The sequence below is a fragment of the Perca fluviatilis genome, chromosome 10 (assembly GCF_010015445.1).
Source record: "Perca fluviatilis chromosome 10, GENO_Pfluv_1.0, whole genome shotgun sequence".
In the NCBI taxonomy this organism is placed as follows: domain Eukaryota; kingdom Metazoa; phylum Chordata; class Actinopteri; order Perciformes; family Percidae; genus Perca; species Perca fluviatilis.
The window spans coordinates 18,589,723-18,609,535 of NC_053121.1; the positions used below are offsets into that span (position 1 = coordinate 18,589,723).

A 19,813-nucleotide genomic window follows, 5' to 3' on the forward strand; every position below is an offset into this window, starting at 1 on the left:
AATGGGACAAAAATAAATCAAGGGACATTTAGAATAGAGAAAAATGTGCAATTAATTGCGAGTTAACTATGACATTAATGCGTTTAAATATTTTAATCGTTTGACAGCACTAATATATATATATATATATATATATATATATCTCTCAATTATTCTCCCTTAAAGAGAACTCGTTTGGAGCTTTAAAGAACAGACAGAATAATGTTGACGGGAAGACTTACCCCCAATTTCCGCCGGCTGCGGATCCGCTCCAGAACGGCGGCGGAGTCATTAGGTTTTCATTAAAGTCAACGTATGTCCACCGGCTGCAGAACGACTGCGGAACGTCTGCGTCCCAGCTCCGTCAGTCCGCAGCCCTCCGGAGCAGATACGCAGAGCTTCTATTTTTGCCGGACGCCAGAGAGCTCCGCAGCAATTCAGCACACGGCAGATAGTGCGGGACAGGAAGTCGAGCACAGGAACAAAATAAAGATCCGGTTAATTTTCAAAATAAAATACACCGTGCTCACAGCGGATCATATTTTCCTGCACTACACCTTGAAAACACAGCACAGAGCTGTTTCCCCTCTACTCCTCTGGATGGAAACAGACTGTTGTTGGTCTTGTGGTTCTATTCTACGTGAATCCACGAGATCTCGTGGTTCCTCGCGACTACAGCTGTCAGTCATGGCCGCAGCGCAACAAACCGAATGACGGACGGCGGATCGCGGAGCCGATACGCAGCGGAGCCGGTCTGCAGACATTCTGCATTCAGTGGAAATCCAGAGTCATTTATTTCTAAAATCATTTGTATCATTTATTATTTATTTTGCACATGACGACTCAGTTTGTGATAGTAAGACTGCTTTTCTAAAGTAATTTTAAAGAAGAAAATGTAGTTGGTCACACATGTAATACACAACTATTATTTCAGTGCACCTACAGTACATACCACACATGCAGTTTGCTGTCATCCACGGAAGCACTGAGGTTATTCATTTGACATGAGAAAACTTGCAATTCTTGTAAAGCAAAGAATAAAAAACAACAAACTGAGGGGGAAAAAAACCGTAGGAAAGATAGAGAAAGAAGTGGAGGAAGATAATAAGGAGCTGAGGAGGATGAACAAAATAAGATATTTTGCCTGGTACAAAGAGGTCCCGTGGAGAAATAGATATCACATTTCAAAATTTGTGATGTGGTCTTGGATGTGTCTTTGTGTATGTGTACATTTTGTATGTGTGTTCACATGTACCCCACCCAGTACTGCGTGGGTGGAGATTTTTAGCATGCTGGAACAAGTTGTACAGTAATAAAAGATGTTCCTCCAGGATAAATATTCACCTCACTCTCGCCCCACTCTCACTGTTTATTGCTACGATAAAAACTCATCTTTCATTAAAGGATTTTAACATAATGAAGCAGCAAAATCCATTTACATCACCTTCAAAGTGCCACAGCTATTGCCTCACAATGATTAATTTTAATTTAGTGCGGGTACATTTTGATTGGTTTATTAACATATTTTTGTCATTTAATTAGACAGACCCAGTGATTGCTGCATATGGATAGACCTTTTCTCATGTATAGAATTGTGGCAGATGTGTGACAATCACACTGCTTAGTATAATATAAGATATACTCCGTATTCCTGCTATGTTTTCTTAGGCAACATAAGTTACCATTGAAAAGTCCATATCCTGAGGACAGTTTGAAATGCAAATGAACATAGGCCAAGAAAAGAAAATTCCATTAAAGTCCATAATTCATCCCAACTCAGTGCATTTGTTTGTGTCATTTCCACTCAGACTCCAGCTATGACCCACCTCTCTGCAGAGACCAGAGTGGTTACTATGGTGCAAAGCTGAAAATAACCAATGTTACGATACATTTCTTTTTACTTCTTTCTGAATGGGCCAGGATTTACGGTGAACAACTTCCATTAATAATATTTTTCAAAAGTCACAAAATAGAGGACAAAGCTTCACCACTTAAGTTTTGCACTGATGATCTTCAAGATCCAAGATGCTGGAGAATCGGCGTGGGGCTGTTGGTGAGTCAGAGTGTGTAGGCCCAGTGCGTGAGGAACAGTGCTTCCTTGCACCCAGCTAAAGACTGAAAGCTTCAATACACAGCTGATTACATAACAGCATTCCTGTCATAGTTCTATAGAAAACATATGTACGTGGATGAAGCACAAAGGCGTATACTCCTCGTCCCAGGGATTCGTTTTCATGCCCACCTCATCACTAAACAATAAGTCTTAAAGATGTTGTGCCCACTACTACCCACACACCCACACCAATCAGTCAGGGCAGCTTATCCAAAATACTATTCAAATCCACTCATGCTGGCATGTGTGAGCTGTGTTATCGGGGGGTGGGTGGCGTGATAAGAGGGGTGACGCATGTGCAGCTGCGTCTCCACAGAATCCCCTGCATTTACGCATGTGTGCTTATCGGTGCATGGGTTTTTGAGTTGCTACATAATACACTGCATGTATGAGCAAATGTGTGTATATTTATATCTGTGTGTTTCTGTCATTACCAGCCTCCCGAGGTGTCAGATTCTCTACGAATGTTCCAGCCACAGTTATCTGATGATTGTTCACCACTTCCACGGCTAACTGGAAGCCACATTGTTTTTTGCGGTGTTCACCGAGGTGGTGGCTCAATTTGATTTGAGGCTGGGGAAGACAGAGCTGGGGGATTTACCAGCAGAATGTGTGTGTGTGTGTGTGTGTGTGTGTGTGTGTGTGTGTGTGTGTGTGTGTGTGTGTGTGTGTGTGTGCGCTTGAGTAGCCACAGAATCCCATAGAGTCTGTGCTAAGCAGTATTCTCTTGCTTGCATTAATGAGTCAGCAGATTCAGGCTTCTGAAATGTCCCTCAGGTGTGAAGAGCAGAGGAAGCATTTGAAAAGGGCATCTCCCTATTCAACATTCCATTTATTGCATAACTACCTAACCTCCTGTTCTGTGTCATTCATGTTTTTCCTCGGGGGAACTAAACACCAGTGAGGAGGGGGAGGCTGATAATCTCTCACTGTCTTACTGAAACACAAGGAGAGCATGAGGAAAAATAAATGGGAACAAACACAGAAGCCAAAAACATATTTCTCCCCATTTCATGGAAATTATTTTTTTCAATCATTTTCTTTTTTTTCTTGAAATGTATGTTTTTATTTATTTAACTTTTAGGCCTACTGTTTTTACTGTCAACCAGCTATAAAAATGACAATGATTTTACTACATATTGATTACTAACTAAATACATTTCTTGTTAATGAGAGAAAGACTAGTAATGTGGCATCAGCTGCACCTCACATGTACCCAGATGGCCTGTGTGAAAGGCCTGGGTATTTATAAAAGAACTTAGAGCGCTGCCACAATCAGACTCATAATTCCTCAAGTATATTACATTGCATTTACAATGAGGACTATTGTGTTATAATGCAGAGAAAGTTTTTAGTTGTTGCACAAGCAGGGGCATGAATCATATCGACAATGTAGTCATGAATTCACTTTTTACTCAGTGGCCTTGTGTTGTAAATGAATTGGCAACATGAAGAAAAGGAGGAAGATTTTTTTAGCTTTTGTGCTTTCCATGCAGCTGTTGATACTTGAAAGACTGTGTATGATGGTGACAACTGTGTAATGTTGGCAAAGCCTGCGCAAAGTCATCCTGAAAAAACAAGGTTAAGAGTCTGCAGCCATATTAGCTTTGTGAGGTTGTCCAAAACCTCACAACATGTTGACCTGACAATGGCACTAGAGAAGGATTTGAGGGAATAACCAAAGTTATTATAATTCATCCCGTGGGCGACATGGGCGGAATCTCACTTCCCTAATTTGATAGCTCCTCGCTCCACAATTGAACCGGAAGTTGTTCTGGCTAAGAGCGAGGATACAGGAGAGCAGCCTTCCTGGAAGCCGTGCAGCTGAAAGAGTTGCTAACTCCACCCATACAGCTGACAAATTCACGTGACGTTTCAGAGGAAAGGACGTCTCATCCCTCTTAAAAAATGCCTTTCCTCATTTCCTCTCTCCTCGCATGATTTCCTTCGTCTCTCCCATGTTACCTCGGTGGGACGGACTAAGATGCGAGGAAGGGAAGCAAGTGGAGGAACCATGGATGCAATTTAAGGGAAGTGAGAGCCAGACAGAAAATCCTGCACCAAATGCGCTGAAACAAATATGTCAACCTGCTGGTGGCGCTAGAGGGAAAGTCAGGGAATCACCAAAGTCATTAGGATTCAGCCTCCAGGAACGATGAAATTTGGTGCAAATTCATTAAATAATCTCCGATATTTCACTAAACACTTTTGACTTGCTTTTGGTGCTATAGAGGAATAGTCAGAGAATCACTCAAGTCAATAAGCTTAATCCTCAGGGGACCTGAGTTTGTATAAAATGTGATGGCAATGAGACTAAGCTACACAGTCTGGACTGACCTACAGACTGACAGGCATCCCTAGAGCCGCGCCTCTAGCATGACTAAATGTATGATTGGCAATACAATGATTATCATATTTTTAATCTAACCTTTAGAGTTGATGTGCTCCTAGGAGAACAAACTGTTGCTTACTTTAAAAAAAACTTTTATTGTAAAGTGACTTTATCAGCAGACTCATTGTTTTCTCCATCTATTACCTTGAATATTTTAAGCTATGTGAATCGTTGTCTCTATCATTGCAGTGTCTCTGTAGGCCCCGACTGTGCACACAGAAAGCCTGGGGGAAATGGCCTGTGAAAACAGCATGGCTCTCTCCTCTCTATCACTGCTCTACAGCTTGAACACACACATGAGCACACTCTCACTCTCTCTCACTAGCAAATAAATTCCCGCTCCCACTGATCATAGCCATTCACTATCATCTGTCTTCATTGCAGGGGCTTGGGAGACAGCTAGTAGTTGTATTAGGGTGAAAGATTAGTCTCCACTATATTCAGCTCCCTACACAAGGTCCCACATCAGCAAGTGATTAACTAGCCCCTGTCCCCTTGTTCTCCCGCGCTCTCTCTGCTCAATCATGAAACCATTCCTATAAGTGGGCTCTAATTCACATGAACAACAACACTCATGTAGGCCCCTTGGACAGACAGGCGTCCTTCTTATGCAGAAATGGGAGAGTCATTTTAGAAATGGATAAGTAAGGCAGATAGTAACATCTGCATACTTGCAGATAGAAAAAACACAACGCATACAGACATGTGCTTGCATGCTAAACAACAGAGCAGCTGTTGTACACAAATGTCCTCCTCCAACCTGGCAGTGTGTTTGATGTATAGAAGGAGCTCTGCAGTCCGGAGGCTGCAATGACAACTGTTGGGTGGAGAAAGCCTTCGTGCAGCTCCAGCTCATCAAAAAAACTCCTGTGTGCGTGTTGGAGAGGGAGAGAGAGAGATTTATGGTCTGTGTTTTAGAGTGATTGTGTTACTGTGTGATTCATTACATGATCTGGTGTAGAAGGAGGGGTGGGGGTGGGGAGAGAGAGACAGAGAGCGAGGGTGCATAGAGGGTGAGTGACCACAGTCTGGCCACTGAAACAGGACAGCACAAAAAAAAAAATCCTGGCTGGACAAAGAGTGAGGAAGTGAAAACTGAGCCTCACTTTGTTCTCATTTCTTCTGAACACAATATAAACAGATTAGAGCCTTATCTGCCAAAAATATTGCTGAGTGTGTGTGGGGAACATTTCCTGCACTATCACAGACTGAAAAGTTGAATATATTTATGGGAAGAAAACGTAACCGACTGCATATTTAGCAGGACATTTTGTTAGCAACGGCAAAAAGTTACTGTAACTGAGACAATGTGACAAACTTCAAATGTATGTATGTGAGAACGATACATATTTTGTCAGGGTTGTTTTACTTTAACTATGAGTGTAGAGTGTTTAAATTCAGTTTAGAAAGTGTCGCCCTGTATCTATTTAATTATACAGTATGTATTGTTGTTTACATTTATTTGTTTATTTGTATCACATTACCTCCCAAAAATGTAAATGATGAGTAGCACTGACTTATAAAAATCAGTCCAAATGAGTATATCCCATTTTTGAAAATAAATCTATTTGTGAATAATGTCTTGTTATACTAGCAATGGTTATGTTTACTCTATGTTCTGCTGCGTCTGAGAAGTACCGATAATGAGTTCCTCATTACCTGCACCAACTCTTTAGATGTGACATCACCTCTAATCCTTCAGTAATCTCATTTTCAGAGGGGTGTGTTTCTGCTCTCCAATTCATCATCATCATCAGACTGTAGTTCATTATGTTGACATTTCCGGTGTGCACGCGCACGCACACACGCACATAAGGAGAAGTGCCAGTGCGACAGTTGATAAATTAGCCCACATGCTAAAGCTGACATGTACGTGTAAATAGCCCCAAGTCATTAAGCACTGTCGAAGGGCATTTTTCAAACACACAATGCTTATTAGGCTTTCTAACAGGGCAACAATCAACTACAACAGAATGAGGGCTGGGTATTATTTGGTTTTTTTCTGATACCTGTGATAAAATGATACTTTTAAAACGTCTCTGGTGCCTAAACAGTGCCTGAACCGATACTTACAGTAGATGACATTAAAGAACAGCTTGTTTATAACTAAGGCCCTATGGTCGAATTGAAATAAATTTTAAACATGAATAACTTTTCACCAGTCAATTGCTGTTAAACTGCAGCTAGGCTACACTGTGTCTTTAGCTGCAGACTGTTGCACGCCCCGGTGTTGGAATCCTTTTGAGTGAAATATGTGGCTACACATTAGATTGTTTAGCGGTCAGCATTTTAACTGTTTAAGCCAGCTGCTAGCTAACGGTAGGCTAACGTTACCTGCTGTCAAGTGTAGTATTAACTAAGTCATGATGCTTCTGTTGCTTCTAATGTTTGTTGAGCACCAGAGAGCACCGCAGGCATTTAAGTGGCAACGAAATGAAGCACCGAAATCTGCGTTGTTCGGTCCGGCAGATACCGGTTGTTTAGTATTGGCACTGGGTTTCGATACCTAACCCTAAACAGGATTGACTTACAGAAGCTGGATGGCTCAAGAGCTGTTATGGAAGCGAAAAGCAAAGAAACCCAATGTTAGGTAAAAGATTTAACTGGAAACTAAATACCCAGCATTTTCACTGAGAACACATTCAAGAGAAATCTGTTATCACAACTTACAATTGATATCCATGAGACTTGTACAATGTGCACCGAAAATTTCACTTGCGAGCACCATTCACCATAGGAACATGTGACACCGACAGAACTTGTTTTTGTTGTTGTTGTTGTTGTTGTTGTTGTATTGTCCTCCAGTCAGGTGGATCCAATTAAAAATCTGAATTGATCATTTATCAGTGAGGCTGCTTTGACTAATATGTCTGTATGTTATGGAGGTTGTAGAAAATGGCCTCGGACGAGTCCAAAAGAGGGACTATAAAATAACTTGTAAATTAAGTTTAAATTGATGATCCTGGGATTATTTCTATTTATTCATCTGATAATTGTTTTACTCACCAAAACATTTATAAAATGTAACACTCAGACTACATGCCTCTCAGTGTTACGTTTTAAAATGGAAATCTTAAAGTAATCTGATCAGGAATCGTGCTGTCTTTACACACTTCTGGAAAACTTAAAGGGATAGTTCAGATTCTTTTGAAGTGGGGTTGTTTGAGTTACTTATCCATAGTCCGTGTATAACCTACACAAGAAAGCTAAGCAATGTGCTGCTGTTGACCGGGGCAGTAGCTAAACATTTTAGCACCTAATAAAAACCATAAAACAATATCAGTTTGCTAAATTTAAAAAAATGTCACCACTTGACCTTGCCGTCAGACAGCCCGGGTTTTAACACGTGGAGAACTGAAGCCATTCTCTCCTCAAAACCACCAGACTCCATTGACAGAATAATAACATTCATACGCAATTAAATACATTTTAAAGGAAATGTAAAGCTGCTTATATTATTTGGCAACAACATTTTCATAATCAACATATCCTCCAAGTTTTCTCTAGCAACATATGTTATTCATTTCCATACAATATTTCATCAAAGCAAGTTAAGCATGAAAGTTTTTATGGTTACGTTTAGTCAACTAAACTCTCATTTGAATTACCAGACAGAACACTAGGCCTAGCCTCTGTTGTTGAAGTCAAAGGCTGTGTCTCCCAATCCACTACATGGACCTCTCACACCTGTTCTGTGTGAACACCACACTGGTTCATACACTAGAACTTAACGTTAAACATACATTTAAGGGTCAAATCTTTATTGTGTAACGATGCAGTTAATTTGAGATAAGAGATGGGAAGTAAAATACCCGAGACTACAGATGTGTTCATCTGGAAAGTTCAAGTTATAATGAATGCTGCTCTGGCAGGGTGAGGTGTGGGGGTGAAGGCCGCTCTGGAGGAAGGAGAAGGGAAAATGAATCAAAATTGGGACTACGGAAGGACATCTGTGCAGAAAGGCCCAAGAGGTGAATATCCTTATTACATTTTGATTGTGTGGGGGATACATCTTGCACACAGAGACACAGATACAGACATGGGCAGATGCATGCAACACATGCAGACACAAGGGAACAAAATACAATCACCAGTTGTCTCATTGAGAATAACCACAGGCAAATTCATTCTGAGGTACATCATTAGTTTACTGTACGTGCCCTCCCTGTGAGCATGGCGTGTTATTGTGAGATCTTTTCTCCTCAGCCCATGGTGACTTACAAAGCCCACCTGCATCTATGTTTGACTCCCTTCCCCCTCTGTTGTCATATCGGATAAGTCATCATCACAGAAATACAAGACAATAAAATGTCAATTTTTGGTGTTTTATTCAATACGCACATCTACCTCCTTGCTTTTCATTGTTTTCAAATCCTAATCTTGTAGTTTGTATGTCATTCTTTGTTTCTGGATGATGCCTTTTTCCTTAACAGGTCTTCAGCTATGTCGTCAAAGCAACCTTGCCAGCGACAGAGCTCGGACCCATTGTTTTGGGTTAATAAACCCTTTTTATGCTCATTACGCTTTCAAACCCACTTAATGGGCAATTTGAAAGCATTGAGTATTTGTTAGAAAGCAGGGCTTTCAAGACCACAGGCGGTCAATAAGCTTGACCAGAGGAAATGTTTTTAAAGGTTATTGAGGGAAAATAGACAAAAACCAAAAACGCTAAGGAGACCTAAAAGCATTAAGCTCATCCATTACCTCAGTCTGGGAGGTTAGAGGAGGCTGAAAGCACTGGGGGCCAGAGAGGCAGACTGACTGACTGCGTCTAGGGTCTGAACCCAGATCTACATCTAGATCCAGGCCATTCCCAACCGCCTGGCTCTGGCTGTCCACCAGCAGAAAGCCCACCCTTACAACACACAGATGCTGCAGACTGTGGTCTTATACTTAACAGACAGATATATTTCTACAGTATCAAACTAGAACTTTTTGTTGTGGTGATGGGAATGAGGTGATGCACAGTGTGAAGGTGTGAAGGTGTGTGTGTGTGTGTGTGTGTGTGTGTGTGTGTGTCTTCCATTAGATGGTGTTAGATACTGAACCTCTGCTCTGTCCCAGGAGTGACAGCAGATTGAGCTGACAAAATTACCCAGAGAGCTGTGTGGCGTGGTGTGGTGTGCATCCGGCCCAGTTTCTGATGCATGAGTGATCTATAAATTCTCTCTTTGCTTCGGGGAGAGAATTTTTAGCATATTTATGTTTCCCTGAACATGAGTGTCAGGGGGGACAAGCGCATCACCACCACAACATTTCAGGTCAGTAATACAGTCACACCAAGAAAGAGGAAAGCGAGAGAAATTAACAAAGACAATGCAACCCCACAATCTTGTGCAACCTTCTCACAAGGTAACACAGCAAAAAGAGCAAAGACAAACAATTGTGCCAAACGTGACACAAGATAATATTAATATAGGTTACTTCAGGTGGTGTCTTGGACTTTAAATTAATGTGTATACTGCATATAAAAAGTATATATTAGGGATCAACCAATACTGTTTTTTCAAGGCAGATTAGTTAATAGTTAATAAATAATATTAATTAATATTTGGAACAGATATGCACATACAGTGAAAATGAAAATCTTTAAATCAAAATTTAGGTTTTTGGAATGTTACAAACTCCAACACAAAACTTTGTTTAAATGCTTTAAGCAATGATTTAATAAATTAGAAACTTTCAACATAATACCCAGTAAAAGATAGTCAGATAGTGTTGTGGGCGGGACATTAAGTCACTCTCAGTGGTGAGTGAAACCGTAGCAGAGGGACAGACACAGAAGTAGCACACTTTTTAATCATTAACTTTATCGGTTATCAGGCAAATAAAACACCGAAAGAAAACCAGGGCCGATAATCGGTCTATCCCTAGTATATATATCACTTATCATGTACCACTAGGAATGACCTACTGACTTGTCCACATACTTTTGTGTACTTACTGTGTCTACAGCTGTCTTTTATGGTGTCAGCTAGGCACCTTAGTTCCAATTAAGGCAAATCTTAATGCTATTTTGATAGAAGTGTACATTGAACTTTGAGGTTTGGGGAAGGCTCAATTCTGTTTTTAACATAACTTTGTCCCCATGCACAAAGCAGGGTCCATTAAGAAATGGTTGAATGTTTTTTTCTGAAAGAACATGCCTGGCATGCACAGAGCCCAGATCTCAACCCCATCCAACACCTTTGGGGCGTATTTGTATCTGAATTGTATAAATTCCCCATCTGTCTCCCCCTTTCATATCTATCCACTTTCTAATAAAAGGAAAAGCCTCCCCCCCAAAAAATCATAATAAAATAAGTCCTGTTATCCAACATCCAAAACATCTTATTGTCCAACAATCCCACATACCGGTAGGTGTAAAGTTTGAGAGTCACTTTACTTTGTTCAGGTGTCCACATAATTGTTATTTTTCACATTTGGCTCAAATGTAATTCAGAATCTCATAATTCGAAAGTTTAACATTAACAGGAATATTTACAACAGATACTAAGGGGAGAAGCTCAAATATACAGGACATAGAGTCAAAGTTCTGGCTTGGCAGTAGTTTGTACCACTAGCATTTGTTTATCTATGTATTTTCTCATGGAGGATTTCTTTCATTGCCATTTCTGGAAGACATAATACTGGAGATTTCTGTCCATATTCTGAATTAAATTAGTATCCACTGTACCGGAGAGTACAATATGAGCAGACTATTATATAACCATATATATATAACAATTATTTTGTTGGCATTCAACAACTACAGCTGAGCCTCGGTCATAGGGGAAACCTCATCCTAAGCGCAGTTGTTGAATGCTAACAACACTTGTTGCTTTATCTTGGTTAAAATGGTCAAAATTTAATTTCAAGCACAGTATCTTATACCCATTTAGCTTCAACATGTGGGAAAAACCACTCCCCATCATGTTTCAGAAAAACAAAAAAAACTAAAAAGATCCTGGTCTATAGCACAGAGGCTAGCTTGAAAAGGGGGGGGGGGGACTTCATCTCCCTATAATAATTCCATTGTAGTCTCCTGTGGAAGAATAGCAATAGCATAACTCGTCCAGATAGTGCTCTATACTCTGACCCGGCCCTATCTCATGCATAGTGAATAAGAGGCTATACAGAGAGTTAATGAGTGACCAGCGACAGGGAAATAGCCAAGAGGAATGCAATGACTGACATGTTTGAAAGTAGGTCGCAGGATATTTTCTACATTGAGTTTTTACCCAGCTGAATTCCATCCATCTCCTCCTCCTCCTCCTGTGTCTCTCCAATCTAAGCCTTTTTTTTTTTTTTTTTTTTTTTTTTTTTTTTTTTTTTTTTTTTTTTTTTTTTTTTTTTTTTTTTCTCTCTCTCTCTCTCTCTCTCTCTCTCTCTCTCTCTCTCTCTCCCCCCATTCATTGTTACCTAACTCTGCCTCTCTCCCTGTCCTTCCATCTCTCAGACAATCCCTTTAACAGAGTGAGAAACCTTTTCCTCTCCTCCTTCAGGCATCTATTTGGCGCAGTTAATGGATAGTTGAGAAATGACTACCGGCAACGGGGGAGGAAGGAGGAAGAGGAGGGCTGGCATGGGCTCCTCTTTTGTCTGTAAAATACTATGGATAGTAGACAGGCCAAATCACATCACAGCCCTTTAGAAAAGCTCTGGACACATTTTCATACAGCACACATACCAATATGTGCTCTACTGAATTTGATTTCTTGGAAATAAGAGCTATGAATCATGGTTTAAGAAGTCAAACTGTCTAAAATGATAGCTCTTTCAAACAAGGTTTACCTTTAGAGAGGAGGCACTGTAGACAGGGGAGCCTTTCCAATGTGACAGGAACCTTTCGAGAGACCTGGCCCACATACTCTATGTTTTTACTCTCTCTGTCCTTCCTCATCATCGGTTTCCCGCTCTCTTTAATAGGTCAATTTAGATTTCTCTCACTCTGACAGCACTTGGAGCGTTCCTCCCTCTCCTCTCACGTCCTTCTTCTCTTTCTCTCCTCCATTACTCTCCGTCTGTGGTTCTGTGGCTGGCTTGTTGCCTCCGCTACTCCTTGCCTGTCTCAATGTGGATCTAATGGTTAAATAATGACTAATAATGAATCTCATCTTTAACTGCTGGCTGATCAGGGTATGAAGTCTCTGTAATCCTTCTCTGGGTACTAATTGATTTCCTGAATAGGAGGCCTAATAAGATCCATGGGAAAAGTCATTAAGAGTGTGTGAGACTGGGTGTTGCCTCTCCTTTGATGAGGCCTCTTATGAAACATACAATTACACAAAAGGGAAGAGGATACCTCTCTGCAAATGTGATAAACAGGCCAAGCTTGTGCAGAAAGAAAGAATGTGGTAAAAAATGAGAAGCTCAGGTACAAATAACACCTCCAGCTACTTCAGCAATCCTGGTTTGCTCTGACACATGTTCACTGATTACAAGAACACCTCAGTGCCTTCAGCAAGTTGCTGGGGGGCTTGAGTATAAAGTATAAAACAAGACTACATATATTATGATGGAATAACAATAAATATTGTAGTAGAACTCATGTGTCTATAATATAAAAAAATAGCTTCACATATTTTGTTTTATTTAACAATAGGATGAATCGTATTGCTATGTATCCAATACTCCAAGAGGGGAAATTCGTGAGGGGGAAAAAAAACAGAAAGAAAGTTTGAAATCGGAGAACAAACAGACGAGTTGAGACGAAAAAGTAACGCAAATAAAAAACATGGTGTTTACAACAACATTACTATTAACAATATGTGGCGGAATGAGACAAAAATAGTGTAGCCTAATGAAAGCTGAAATAATGAACCACTTTTTTCAACTGTAAATGGGCACAAGATTTTGCAGACCAGATTTGTGTTTCAACCTTGACCTTCTATACTTACTATAGTTGTATGTACACACCGATTTTCTACGCACAAAAGTACAAGTCATACTATCAACACTACTCTCTTCACACTTTAAGATGTCCTTAACTAGGGTATTAATATGAGGGATTGGTTCTCTGCATTTCAATCTAACCAATGACAGCTGGGTCTGGTGTTCACAGGTGGGAAAAACCAGCTGATGATGCCTGAGCTGTGACCCGGTTACAAACTACATATAACATCTAAGCAGGTTTTGCTGTGGCCAGGATAGCTCAGTCGGTAGAGCGGGCGCACCTATACAGAGGTTTATACCTCAACGGAGAAGGTTGAGTCCGACCTGGGACGATTTCCTGCATGTCTTCCCCCCCCCTCTCTCTCCCCCTTTCATTGCTTTCCTATCATTAAAAGGCGGAAATGCCCAAAAAAGAATCTTAATAAAATAAACTAGGACCCTGCTCACAGCTGCATGAGAATGAAACAAATTGTGATGAAATAGAGGTGAAACACCTTAAGCGCAAAAACAGTATGCTATAAAAAAAAATAACTTTACAGTACATTGTGTATAGTGTGGAATAGGCCTTGATCACAGAGACATTTTGACATAGTAGGGGGACAAAAGGGACAAAAGCACAGGTGTAAATGAATGATCGCTGAATTTAACTTAGCTGCTTCACCAGAGTCTTGGTATTGTGCACCCTGGCTCACTGTCACACAAGACAATGGAGTCATTGTTAATGTTATTAGTTACACCTGTGCTTTTCCTGCTATGCAAAGTTGAACTGTGTGCTGTACAAAAAAAAAAAAGGCCAACTGGGATGGAGTTATGGACAGACGAACGGTGGGCAAGCAAGAGCAAAGGACGAAGAGAGCAAGCGAGACAACTGTAACATTAGAGTGTCTTGATTGTCCTGTAACAAGGCTGTAATGTCTGTGATAGGTATACTTTACAGAGGGCAGCGTGAATGATGTGGCCTTGTATCCATTCAGCATGTAATAATACCTCATAAATCAATATGGAGAGGTGGAATGGCGTAGATCAGATGTGAGCTGGCATTAAAATGTGAATGCCCCTCATGCTGTTACACAATGTTTGGATACACTTTACTTGAAGGTATCTACATAAGAGTGACATGACACTGTCATGAATGTGTCATAAACATTATAAACAAGTCATAAACGTTTATGACATGAAGCGTTATGTCATTAAGTGTCATTCGGTTTTTGTCAGTTAGGGTTAGGGTTCATGTGTCATGACTGTCACGTGTTCATGACAGTGTCATGTCACTGTTATGTAGATACCTTCAAGTAAAGTGTTACCCAATGTTTTCATTTTAAAAATAGATCACTTAGGTCACTTCTCCTCATTCTTGGGCTACACATCCGAGAGATTGTAAAATTATCCTTTATACGGAGGGCAAATTACCACAACTTCTAATTTGTTCTCACTGATGCAAATAGAAAGAATATTTCAATTGTTCTGCCCGACACATATTCTGATGGGAACCAAATCTCAGAAATCTTATAAAAAAAATAATTTAAAAAAAGCCTGTTCATGAGGATGAGAAAGAGAAAAATTTGGGGAGGAGAGAGCAGGGAGTGAGAACTCGTGTGTGCAAACGAGACAGAGACAGAGCGGGAAGAGAAAGAAAGTATTATATTCAATAATTTGATCTTATATGGATACCCTGTAAGCTTGAATGAGCCTATTTCCTGTCATTGTGTGAGAGAATTTAAAGAGCATCTGATGAATAGGCTCATGCAGCAGCAGGTACATTAAAAGAACTGTCTCTGCCTATTAAATATCCGCTTTGTGGTCTCCCTGCACTCATAACCACATATTGTAGAAGATAAGACTCCTTCTATTTATACCTGGGTATTTGCTCATGGAAGGATTCATAAAGGTTTGGGAATTATGTGTGACAGATGGAGTATTGGTCTTCTTATTGTGCGCCCTAAAACGCTTCTGCGCCCTTCCCAGGAATTTCAATGACTATCCAGAGAAGGAAGCAAACAATTGCTCTGTGAATCTTTTATTATTGTCATTTGGAGCATCCGTCTCCACTGAGCCTGGATTAAAGAGCAAGCGGTCTTTCTATAGATAGCAAATGTCTGTGCCTGCAGGGCTGGAAGAGGTAGGTGTGCAGAACCACACACAGATAGACAGTTGAGTGTGTGATCATCAGCCCTCCCACTAAGAAAGACAGCAGTGTGAAACAGAGACACATATGCCTCTGGCTCTTCTTAGAGTTGTTTCCACTCAGCTTAATCTTTGCTTTCCAGTCTCTCCTTCTAGTTTAGCACTCTCTTTCTCTACTCAACAACTGCAGCAGCAGTGGAGCAGAAACAGATCTATATCCAGAAAACAAGACAGCTGGGATTAACAACCAGCAGTCGGTTTTGAAGGTAAAACATTGCTTGCTGTGGTTTCAGCTTTACAGTCACACCAACCTTTTTTTTTTTTTTTTTTTTTATTTAAATCAGAAAGTAAATATTTGTTCATTTCAGTGTCCGGCAAGGAGCAAAGCAATTATAAGCACACAATTGGAAGCACTTCCTTAAAGGCTTCCCGTTGTAACAGTTGTATCATTAATATTTAGCTTAGGTTGTCAAAATGACCAAATAAAGAGCCATTTTCCCCTGAAATCACTCTGCTGCAGACAGACTTGACAAAGTGACTAGAGCTCAAGTGAACTGTGATAGCCTCTCTGTCAGAAAAAAAAAAAAAAAAAAAAAAAAAAAAAAAAAAAAAAAAAAAAGAGAGAGAGAGAGAGAGAGAGAGAATGTATGTATCACCCAGGTGTTGGAAATATTACTAGAACATAATAGGCCTACTCAAGTAAAATGAATTATTAAAGTAGGCTAAAGAACACATTTGGGCTACATAATAAAGAACAGTAACATGTCCATACACATTACACCACATAACCCTATGTCCAAACCAACAACATAGGCTATAGACCACTTTGCAGCTTGTGCATAGGCCTACAGCTGATTATCAATTAACCGCCTTAATTCCTCGGTGTAACGTACGTCACTAGAAATTAACCGGAAAAGAGACACAACTCTGATAAGGAATCAAAAATGTCCAAATAATAAAGAGCTGTGGACACCAGGGCGGGTGCAATATGTATGATTAACCCTCTGCACCCTCAAACCTGACCCTTCTTATAGAATAAACTGCCGAATAATAGCATCACCAAGGCAGACAACACAGATGTATTTCAATATGAACTCCACATTGACTGTAGCCACAGAAACTGCACACACATATTAAAGCAAAAAGAGAGCCGCGCAGTTTTTGTGCCGCAAAGTTGACGTTCTTCTCTGTACAGTACTCACCTATCTGAACGCGAGTCTTGTCCTCCTCAAACTGCTCCAGTTTCAACTTCCCTGCTCGTTCATTCCCAATGCAGAAGTCCACTGGACCAGTCCACTCAGCCTATCTGTCCCAATATAACCAGTCCCAGTCTCTCTGTCCCACTGCCTGCTCAATGTTTTCAAACATGTTGAGCTGAATGCGGCTCTGCCATCACAACTGTGACAAAGGTTTTTTGTCACAAACAGCAGGAAGGCCTCAAAAACACCTCACTGAAGGTAGAAGTTCCTCAGTGAACGCAGAAGCCTCTTAGCATTTAGCATACTAGCCAGACCCAGAATGCACCTGTGGGCGTGTTTGATTTGGGTCACTGAGCTTGCTTTGCCGGGTGGTGCATTTTATAATTGTATGATTGCTTTCGCCATTTTGGATTTTTTGTGTGAAGATTAGATGAAATATTTCATCATATCTTTACCAAACTTGGTAGGCCTACATATCATATGTAGATGACCCTCAACAAAACTTTTGTTTTTGTTTTTGGGTATCACTTACTAACTACCGTTTGTTTGTAATTGGTTATCAAACTTTTGAAGGTGTGGCCTGAAATCATGCAATTCTTTCCACAGGGGGCGCTACAGTAACATTGAAACTAGTGCCCTTTATTTAGCATTGACATATTTATTTAGAGAGTGTGGCCAACTCAAATCATGGGCGCCATATTGGATACCAACGTCAGATGACTCTGTGTAACCTTATGGGGCGGATATGCTATCTTGAAATAAATCGCTTATTTTCACCTTAAACAGGCATATACATGTTATTATCAACGTTTGTCAATATGTAAAAGGCCCTTACGGAAATATTCCAGTGTATATTTACCTTCTATATCGTAAATGGGCCTCAAAAAAATGCCCAATATAGTGAGTGACCACGTTGCCTAATAAGTCTCTGAGCAGTGTATACCTTTCTAATGTCCGCTAGCATACAGGCTAACTATAGCTAGCTTTGTGTGTAATGTAACAAAAACCCACCCATCTCAGAGGAGCGAAGCTCAATATTTCACTCAATAAAATGATGGTACAAAAAGAGCACTAACGCCACAGGTCTTATGTTGACAACGTGGACGCAGATATAGGAAACTCCGAAGGGAGTCGTAATATTTAGCTACCTAGCAGGCTAGGCTAACGCTGTTGCGCTGACGTTAGCAAACATTGGCGTAGCTGTCTAAACTTGTGAAAAGCCGAATAACATCCCCTTCCAAGCTGTGTTTCACTTTCCCTCCAATATTATTATGAAGATAATAAAGACACCTGGATTCGGTCGAGACCAAAAGCCATAGCCATGACTGTGGCAAGATCACAAGCATTTAGGTACATGGAGTGCTAGCGAAAAAGCTGATGCTAGCATAAGGCTAATTTCAAACTTCATTCATTTCTAAAGCAGTGTTAGAACTTTTTTGACAGGAATGTACACATTAACCATGGTATTACTATATTTGTCCTATGTAATTTGTTATCATATTGAAGAGAGAAATTGACATTTACCTCACACAATAATGAACAGCTCCCATACATTTTCCCTTTTTGCTTCACTTGTGAAATCTTTTGCCGCTTCCCTTTCTTTCATTGCAGCCAAAAACAGTTGGGGCTTTTTTCAGTCCATTCATCCATCCATCTTCATCCGCTTTTCCGGTGTCAGGTCGCGGGGGGAGCAGCTCCAGCAGGGGACCCCAAACTTCCCTTTCCCGAGCCACATTAACCAGCTCTGACTGGGGGATCCCGAGGCGTTCCCAGGCCAGGTTGGAGATATAATCCCTCCACCTAGTCCTGGGTCTTCCCCGAGGCCTCCTCCCAGCTGGACGTGCCTGGAACACCTCCCTAGGGAGGCGCCCAGGGGGCATCCTTACCAGATAGATCCCGAACCACCTCAACTGGCTCCCTTCGGACGCGGAAAGCGGAACACGGCTCTACTCCGAGCTCCTCACGGATGACTGAGCTTCTCACCCTATCTCTAAGGGAGAAGCCAGCCACCCTCCTGAGGAAACCCATTTTGGCCGCTTGTACCCTGGATCTCGTTCTTTCAGTCATGACCCAGCCTTCATGACCATAGGCGAGGGTAGGAACGAAAACTGACCGGTAGATCGAGAGCTTTGCCTTCTGGCTCAGCTCTCTTTTCGTCACAACGGTGCGATAAATTGAATGTAATACTGCTGCGCCGATTCTCCGACCAATCTCCCGCTCCATTATCCCCTCACTCGCGAACAAAACCCCATGGTACTTAAACTCCTTCACTTGGGGTAAGGACTCATTCCCTACCTGGAGTAGGCACTCCATCGGTTTCCTGCTGAGAACCATGGCCTCAGATTTAGAGGTGCTGATCCTCATCCCAACTGCTTCACACTCGGCTGCGAACCGATCTAGTGAGTGCTGAAGGTCACAGGCCGATGATGCCATCAGGACCACGTCATCTGCAAAGAGCAGCGATGAGATCCCCAACCCACCGAACTGCAACCCCTCCCCACCCCAACTACGCCTTGATATCCTGTCCATAAATATTACAAACAGGATTGGTGACAAAGCGCCTGGCGGGAGGCCAACCCTCACCTGAAACGAGTCCGACTTACGGAGAACCCGGACACAGCTCTCACTTTGGTCGTACAGAGATTGGATGGCCCTGAGAAGAGACCCCCTCACCCCATACTCCCGCAGCACCCCCCACAGTATCTCCCAGGGGACCCAGTCATACGCCTTTTCCAGATCCACAAAACACATGTAGACTGGTTGGGCATACTCCCAGGCTCCCTCCAGGATCCTTGCGAGAGTGAAGAGCTGGTCTGTTGTTCCACGACCAGGATGGAATCCGCATTGTTGCTCTTCAACCTGAGGTTCGACTATCGGCCAAACCCTCCTTTCCAGCACCTTGGAGTAGACTTTAGAGAAGTGGCTGAGAAGTGTGATACCCCTGTAATTGGCACACACCCTCTGGTCCCCCTTTTTAAAAAGGGGAACCACCACCCCGGTCTGCCACTCCTTTGGCACTGTCCCAGACTTCCACGCAATGTTGAAGAGGCGTGTCAACCAGGACAGCCCCTCCACACCCAGAGCCTTGAGCATTTCTGGAAGGATCTCATCAATTCCCGGGGCTTTGCCACT

At 41.5% G+C, this 19,813-nt stretch overlaps 1 protein-coding gene across 1 annotated transcript in view; it reads right to left on the bottom strand.

Moving 5' to 3' along the window:
- The window catches only part of LOC120566508 (ras-GEF domain-containing family member 1C-like), a 53,047-nt gene extending 36,054 nt beyond the window's left edge, over nt 1-16,993 (bottom strand). Inside the window, exon 1 of the mRNA XM_039813037.1 lies at nt 16,685-16,993. The gene's annotated coding sequence lies outside the window, so the exon portion shown is untranslated. The remainder of the gene's footprint in view (nt 1-16,684) is intronic.
- Nucleotides 16,994-19,813: the final 2,820 nt, after the last annotated feature.